At 40.3% G+C, this 9,179-nt stretch overlaps 1 pseudogene; it reads left to right on the plus strand.

The window, feature by feature from the left end:
• The first annotated feature begins 5,057 nt into the window (after positions 1-5,057).
• LOC148647817 (U2 spliceosomal RNA) lies at positions 5,058-5,225 on the plus strand (annotated as a pseudogene).
• Positions 5,226-9,179: the final 3,954 nt, after the last annotated feature.

A 9,179-nucleotide genomic window follows, 5' to 3' on the forward strand; every position in this document is an offset into this window, starting at 1 on the left:
TAACAGATCTTATCGAGAGGGTTATCAGAATACAAAAGATATATATTCAGTCAGTTACAAAGAGTTACACATATCAAGAGGACATACGTTCAGTATATCATTCATTTAGACCGTTTCGTAAATGAACTTGGTTATAACTTCTACATTAGATACTCAAAACAAGTACATAACTCTTAGGAATTAAATTGATATCAATTGGTTAGGATAACAATTGAATTCTCGAGCTGTAATGCATTGAAGTTGAATACTCATCCAATCTCTGGGGATTCAGATCTCCTGCGGGCACAAAGAAACAGTTGCAGGCTGTTGCTGTCCAATCCGCGCTCTCTGGCTCGGTGCCAGGCTGTGATGTGCGGCTTGCGACGGTGCGCTGCTGATGTTCACTAACCGGCTAGTTAGTGTTGGCTTTAACTAGCAAAGTTTGCGCACAGGAGAAAAGATGACTGTGGGTCCCAGCAAGTCAGGAAGAGGACCGGTTCGTTCCTGATGAAGCGCTAGTTCTGAATACTGATTCAGCTGTCCACAGTTCTGACCTGTTCATGAGGCCTGCTGCTGTTGCTAACCTTGGGTGGATCCTCTGGTTACTCTCTTGCAACCTCCGCTCTAGACTCTTAGAACAAAGGAAAGTTCTGGCACTCGGACACACTGGCCGTTCCGTGGTTGTCCAGGCTGAGTCTCAGGATGGTCAGGAGGCGCGCTGCAAGAATGTCCTGCCCTTGGGAGCCTTCTGCCCCTGGGCCGTCCTGCCCTGGAATTCTCCTTTGAATTCCCTTTAGAAAAGTCCACAGAATTCTCCACTGAATCTCTGAATCTCACTGAATCTCTGTGTTGCCTGTTTTTACCTGGAGGAACTTCAGCTCGTTGATTTGCTGAAAGTTCCATGGGCATCAGAGTCCCATGTGGGTTACTCTGCCGTACCAGTTCCTGATTGGTGGATCAAGGTGAGATATGAGTCACTTACTCCTGACACTTAGGAATGCAGTCCAGATGTCCATCTGGCACTCCCTAGACAGATAGGCGCCAATGGATGACCATTGATCATGATAGCCAGGCTTAGCTAAGTGCATCCCCCTTTGGGAGCTGTCCTAGGAAACTTTATCAAAGGAAACCTTAAATCAGCTTGCATGAATAGTTTCTCTGTGGCTGCACCACAGAGATGAACAGAGAGATGAGGCCTAATTTGGGAAAGCTCAGAAACACTTAATTCTGCCTTATTAATAAGCCTCGCCGCTACAATAGTAATATGGTTGGAAGGTCAACCCCATGTAAGACTTTGGTGCTTAAAATGTTAAGGGAGAAATGGATTATGATGTGTATTTTTTCTTTAAAATACCAATAACAGCAACATACAGTTTACATAATATGTTTATGTTCCTAAATTAATATCGTTTATGACCTTTATGACCTTCGTTATGCTCCTCTTCTTTTTATGCTCAGCTACTAAAATGTCCCTTTAGTGGTAAAATTCCATATAAATATTCAATACTTAGTGGATTAAATGTGCACAGTAAAGAGATTAAATGATTAAATCTTTTCAATACCAACCAGTGTCCCCTGTCGGTCAGTTTACAGAGAAATTCTGCCAGAGCCTCACAACATTGTCCAATAATACTCTTCTTGTGTCTAATTTTTAGTTAAGCAGGATTTCAGCTACAGACCATAACAGACCAAAAAACAGAATCCACCTGCGATTCGGGTGTTAACAAAACGTGTTTATAATGAAAGTGAAATACAGTAATACTACCAGCTATATAGATTCATAGATTTAGATATTTAAATCCTTAAATTAATATCATTATTAATTTCTTTAGATACGTGATTACATATTCTCGATTTATAAAGCAGATAAGTCCGGTCCTGGAATCTGACTGGCTGACACCCTTCTGAAGCGGTACCTTAATCTCTGGTATACGGACACCCCAGAAATTTGAGTTTTTACTGTGTGATAAATTTTAAAGAGTACTTCTTAGTGTAGATAAGAAAGCGTAGATAAAAAGCTTGGATTCTCATGTTTCTGATACAAGTATCTTTTAATACAGTCTTTGTTGTGCTCTTGAGGATCGTTGTGATATTTTGAGCTCTTGTTGACTGATAAGTGTCGCAATTTAAATAATTTCTGTTGTTAGAAATTATGAAATGCTCTATTAAAAGCAAGGGAGTAAAAGAAAATGCCTGACAAAGTAGGGCTTGGACAGTTTCCAAGTGCTTGTACAAATGTGCTAAAGAAATGAAAAAAAAAAGTCATTTATTCATTTATCATATTGGCTAGCTAATGCCCTGTCCTTGTTAGTTAGATCAACGAAATGCTGTGGTGTTTGTCAAAGAAAAAAATAAAAGTCTTTTAGTTTAAAATGACGGTTAGAAAGAATGTGGACCAGCGTAATACTTGTCCAAAGTCATTCATTATTAATACTATTAGTAATATCTTCGGTGAAGGCTTTGATGCATAAAATATTTCTGCATAATTAAAATATTTATGATAAAGGTAGGTTGTGTACTTTTGCCCAACTGAGCAATCTTAAAATATACCAACTTTTTAATGATGCGACACACCCACCGTGAAGTACCGCAGGCGTTTTGAATGGCTGCATCTGTATGTACTGTGCTACAATTTTATTTTTTGACAAGTATTCTGTCATTAGAAATTGTGTGTAGAATGATATGTGTGTAGAAAGGTAATTAAGTCATCATTCCCATTTAGAGCAATGCCATATAGGCAAGAAAACAAATGTAAAGATAACATTGAAATATCACTTTTCCTAAATATCCTTTGTGTCCTAAAACACAACCATGTCATCAAACATCCTCTAATTTTTAAAGAATCCTAACCCTAACGCTAGCTAAGGGTTTGGGTGGTTAGAGTTAGGGGTTCAGATCGTCTCCTAAGAATCAATGCAACCTTCCATTCATTTGAGTGGAAAATATAACTCAGTACAATCATTATATTAGCTTTAAAACACTTAACAACTGTATGTAAATTATATTATTTTAATAGTATTCAGAACAAACTTGTAAAACCACCAGGTGGAGCTAATAAAGTTTAACCTCTCATGTCTAGGGGTATGATTCTTGCTTCGGGTGCGAGAGGTCCCGGGTTCAAATCCCGGACGAGCCCCCAATAATGTAACGACCCCAAGTGTCTAGGGGTACAGGGGTGTAACATTTAGGATAATTCTGTTGGAAGTAGGTGGGTTTTGGTGAGGGACTAGGAAGCGTGATAACAAGGGTAAGGAACTAGAGTGGTGCCAAAGAAAAGAAAATAACAAACAACAATATGAGCTGTCACCAGAAAACACCTGGTTTCGAATCTCAATCACTGCTGAGGGACAATCTTTATTCAATTAAGAACTTAAGTTGTATACTCTTTAGACTTTTAAATTTAAACTGTGTATTAGAGTAAATTTAAACTGTGTATTAAAAAGTTGGTATATTTTTTAAAGCAAGATTGTTCAGTTGGAAAAAAGTACACAACCTATCAACTTTATCATACGTATTTTAATTATGCAGAAATATTTTAAGCATCAAAGTCTTTACCTAAGATATAACTAATAGTATTAATAATGAATGACCTTGGACAAGCTGTCAACGTATTATCCTGATCCACATTTCTTTGTAAACGAAGAGACTTTATTTTTTCATTGACAAAAAGTAACACCACAGTATTTTGTCAATCCGATCAGGTATTCATTTCCAATCATGCAAGGTAAGTTTTGAGAATCTCCGATTCACCATTCCTTTCACATGCTCTCAAACGATATTAATTTAGGAACATAAACATATTATGTAAACTGTATATTGCTGGTATTGTACTTTAAAGAAAAAATCCCTAAACATTTTAAGCATCAAAGTTTATTTCGGAAAAGTTTTTACGTGCTCCTTCTGACCATGTTACTGTACGTTTATATACAGTACTTTGTGAGAAAAGTGATAGTTTTAAGCTTGTCTGCAAATACGCTCGATATCGGTGTAAACAAAAGCATACTTTTAGAACTTGATAAATAGTGAATATAATATGGAATCGCGAATCTAAAGAAATTAATAACGATATAATTATAATTAGGTACTGTTGCACAAACAGTAGTATATACAGTACACATATCTATTGATATGTGTATGGCTGTTTCACTACATGTCATGTGAGTGTGTCAGTGGCATGATGGCTAAAGTGACTGACTTATATGTGTGAGATTGGGTGTTCAAATCCTGCTATTGCCAAGAGTTTTCTTTTAACAAATAAACATTTCTTATTAAAGTGATTACCATTTTCCATGAATACTTGCACTCATTATCACAGAAAAAGAAACTCATACTTTTCAGAATTTAATTATTATTTTGGAAACGTTTTTTCATGCTCCTTCTGACCATAGATATTTTGTGAGAAAAGTGATATTTTAACCTTTCCTGCGAATATGCTCACTATCGGAGTAAACAAAAGCATACTTTTAGAATTTTTTCAAAGAAATGTTTATTTGTTAAAAGAAAACTTGTGGCAATAGCTGGATTTGAACACTCAGTCACTTAAGCCATCACGCCACTGATGCAGTCACGATAGATTTTTGCACTGTTCCCCAAATTACTTTGCACTGTTTTTGTCCTGGACATAAATTGACAAAACAACCAAGGTGTCCCAGATTAGGATGTGGGGAGGTGGAAAGCATCAAACACGTGTTTTGGGAATGTATCTCAGTACAGAGGGTGTGGAAACTGGTTGAAGGCTTATTTCATTCGATCTATCCTGGGTTTGTGGTATCCTATCAAAGGATTGTATGGGGGTTGTCTGACTTGAAATGTGATTAAAAGACAATTTCTTTTGTGGTTTCTGTTAAGTTTGGTGAAATACTGTTTATGGACTGTGCGCTGCGCCATGGTAGCAGAATGGCAGATAGAGCAAGTCCATCAGAGAATCGTTTCAGAAAGAGAGAAAATGAGCTGGGAGATGAGAAAAGGGGCTAACATGCAGCATAGGAGAAATGGAAACAACTGGTGGATTTGGGTTTGTCAAGATCATTGCAGAACTAAGAGAAAAAGAATAAGTAAAAATGTATACATGTAAAAAAATATTATTGTAAGTAAAAAAAATCTGTTCTTATCAGTTTAATATCTGATATGTCCCCCATCGGGGGATTAAACGGATTTTTGGAACAGGGAGCTGGATCAGGAGCTTGCTCCGTCCACTCCACGCATCGGCCCGGTATTGCAGCGCCTCCGGGAACAGTGCAAGACAGACATAGCCAGCCAGCCAGCCAGCAAGCAAGCGAGGTGGACTGGAGCTCCTTCTTCTCAAGTCTCATCTCTAATCCGTCTCTGTCTCTCTCTCCCTGTCTCCTTCTTGGTTTCCGTCCTCCCTCTGTGCACTTTCTTGCGACTCGATTTTCTCGGAAAGCTGACAGGCTGCTTTGAGGTCCCGTGCGTGTTTTCCCTCCAAAAAACTTAGATGTATAATATTTTTTTAGGGAGGCAGATGTGGCATGTGTGTGTGTGTGTGCATGAATGCACTTTTTCAGCAGGCAGGTTGGCCCCTTTTCAAACAAAACATGATTCTGTTTAGAGCTTTTGGAATCCAGAAAGGGGATATTACCTGTCTACAGGAACTGTCTACAGAACCGAGGGGGATCTTTTGATGTAGAGAAAGCCGCAGAGATCAGGCCCAGACTGAAGGAAATTTGGCCTACACATGCAAAAGATTCCCTATTCCGGTTAAAAGGTACCGTGATGGAAGGGGAGGAAAAGTGTTCCTCAAAATACTTCAGTTCTGTTCGAACAAGGCAGGCAAAGACCCACTTTGAAAGGTTACGACAAAGTGATGGGTAAGTAACAAAGGATGTGACTGAAATGGTGGGGTGTGCTTCGGATTTTTTTAGAAAGGTGTTTTCCAAGAAAACAGTGGATATAAGTCTGTGGGATGAGTGGTTGTTAGGTATGGAGGAAGACTGAGTGTGTGGGGTTTTGGATGGATGTTTGATGGCCACAGAGGTGAAGGAGGCAATGGTTGGATTGCAGAGAGGAAGTGCCCCAGGAATTGATGGTCTGCCCATCAATTTTTTCATTACCTTCTGGGAAAGCCTGCAGCCAATGCTCGTGGAGGATTCTGATGAGATTTTGAAGATCAGGGAGCTAGGGATGTCTATGAAGACAGGCGTCCTATCTTTAATTTATAAAAAAGATCTGGAAAACTGGAGGCTGATTCAACTGCTCTGTACAAACTATAAGATCCTTGCCAGAGTGTTGGGCAGGCAGCTGAGGAAGGTAATGCCAGATTTGGTTAGTAGGGACCAGACTTGCAGTGTGGAAGGCAGGAACCTGCCCCCTGTCTCCCTTACTATACATACTCAATACGGAACCCTTCCTCCACCTGATCCGTAGTGATCCCCTGGTGGAAGAAGTGGCAGTGGCGGTGTGAAGGCAAATGTAGCGGCATATTCCAACGACATCTCACTGTTTCTCACCTTGGATAGGAGCCAAGTATTGGAAATTGCGGACAACCTGGCAGCCAGCACTTGTTTGTCAGAAAATCCAAAAGTTTTGGGAAGCTTTGGAAAGCCTTCTGGAGACGACCATGACTGGGGAGGTCTGACTCGCCTAATAGTATTGAGGACGCATGAAATTGTTTGTTTCTTTCACCAATATTTCTAAATGGTGCATACCTTTTGTACCATTAATGTAAGGGGTCTTCGTGATCCAGTTAAAGGTTAGCAACTTTTGAAAACCTTTATTAACTTCATGGCTTTTTTTTTGCAAGAAGTTCATTTGAAAAATGAACAGGACTCTGGAGTTTTTTTTTTAAATAACTCGACTAGAGGGGCTTCAAGATAGAGCACAGGAGGAGTGTATTAACCAGGGATGGGGATCCTTTTGAGTGGAACTATTGTTGAGTGGTGGGATTTAGTGAAATTAAGAATTAAGGGTCTTACCCAAGACTATTGCAAAATGAAGTATAAGACAAAAAAGGCTGTGGTTTACACAATTCAAAAAGATCTAGAAAAACAATATAGTTGAATGAATAGTGGACAACAATTTGATTTTAGTTTCGTAGCAGCCTTGAAAAATAGACTAAAGGACTTCCGGTTAGGATGCAGACAGGAATGGCAGCATAATACGGATCACCGCCCGACAGTGTTAATGTAATAAAGTTTTTTTTTACATTACGTTTGAAAAAATAATAACTATGTCTGAAGGGGCTGTCAGGAGAAGCAGGATACTACTGTTGTAACAGAAGAAATAAGGTTCTTGATCCCGAGATGAAGTAAAACAGATGAGTTTATTGCATGCAAGGAACAATAAAGCCAAAGTCTTGTTTCCCGCAAGAAACAACAAAACCGAAGTATTGTTCCCCGTACTGTTACAAACTTTTGGGTTATATAGTGTTTTCTTCTCCGTTTCTGACGTCACTCGGTCTGATGGTAAAGAGGGGGGTTCATGGTATTTGGCCAGTTAACGATGTTCTGGGCAAATGGTCAGTTTAACATTACACCCAGGGGGGTTCCTAGCTTGCATCTGCAATCCTTATCAGTTAACCCCCTTTCCTGCCATAAACCCCAGCTTGTGACTTAGAAGTCTAAACCCCCTACAGAAAAGATTAAATTCAAACCCCCGTCTTCACATCTTTCTTCATTCCCCCCTTATAAAATATGGCATACGTCAGTGTAGCCTATTTTTATACATACAATGTCAGGGCAGATCTTTCCTTTCTTGGCGAACAGGTATGTATTGCCATGACATTGTACGTTTCACGGTTATAGCAAGATGTGATACATGTTTTTGTGCACGTGATGATTACAATTATACATATAAACAATACTATTCCTACAAATAAACACTGTAAAAAAGTTCCGCCCCAGGCCCCAAACACAGACTTTACCCAAGATCCAATCTGAGATGTGCTCAAAATTATCAGGGATATATGTGCAGCATTCAGTGCCAATTACTACACAAGTTCCTCCTTGGGCCGCCAGTACATAATCTAAAGCTAGTCGGTTCTGCATGGCCACTGTTCTGAGGGCTACCATCTCATCATTAACAGCCTTCAGACTAGATGAGGTAGAATTTGCTAATTCTTCTAAAGTCGAGGCCATTTGAATTAACTCTCGACTCAGAAAGTTCATGCAGGCTTGTGGAAATATTATACCTAAATAATATTCCCAATCAGCCAATTTTCTTTGTGGTCTGTGGTTAGGTCCGAAGGGGCTGTGGGTTTGAACACGGATATGAGGAACCACATATCCTAAATAACATGAGCCAGACCACTGGGCTGGCAACCATGGGTAGGCTCGTTTTCCACAAATGAAAGATGTTCCGTTTGGCGCTCCCCATGCCACTGAAAATAAGAAACTTATACCGAATTGTGGGGTGTGCCGATCCCATCCTGGAATTTGGAAGGTAGAGGTGGATATATTTGCAGTGATGGTAAGGTTGCAACGACTCCATCCAACCAAGTGCAGACCATTAGTGTGCTGAAAACATGTTTCCCTCACGTTCCTTATTTAGAGTCAGGTATGGTGGTGTATGGCTTCTGTTATATTTAGGAGCGTAAGAGCCTGTGAAACTCGTGGGCTCTAAGCCTCGCTCCTGTAGATATTGTAATGTTGTGCAGGTTAAAGTTGTGTTATGGCAACCCCCATAGTTTGTCATATTAAAATCTCCTAAATTATCCCTCCAAATGATCATGCCTATGACTTCCTCGAGACGCCAAGGAATGGCCCCCATAGGAAGTCCTCCCTGTACATATTTGGGTAATGCGGCACACACCCAGCAGGCACTTTGGTTGGTTTTCTTAGCTGTCAGATAGGAGAGGCCTAAAAAGGAATTAATTCCATGTTCTCCTTTGTGGGAGAGATGATCATTAATCCCTGCGGAACATAGTCCTACAGCAACAATTATCATTATTGACAGAAATGATTTCATTCTGGGTCTGGGGATGAGGCTCGTCGGCAGTGTGACGCGTGGATCCAGCGATCTTTTCCTTCCACTCGAACCGCAGACTCGGTTGTCAACAGGATCTGGTAGGGTCCGTCCCACCTGGGCTGGAGAACCTGTGAAGGAAATTTCCTGATCCACACCCACTCTCCTGGGATGAGGTCGTGCCCTCCTTCAGGTGGTGGTCCCCACGCCTCCAGGACCTGCTCGCGGGCTCCTTGGGTGGCCTCTGTCAGCAACTTGCAATACTGTAACAGAGAATCAGT

Source organism: Lepisosteus platostomus, chromosome 15, assembly GCF_059453375.1.
Source record: "Lepisosteus platostomus isolate fLepPlt1 chromosome 15, fLepPlt1.hap1, whole genome shotgun sequence".
In the NCBI taxonomy this organism is placed as follows: Eukaryota; Metazoa; Chordata; class Actinopteri; order Semionotiformes; family Lepisosteidae; genus Lepisosteus; species Lepisosteus platostomus.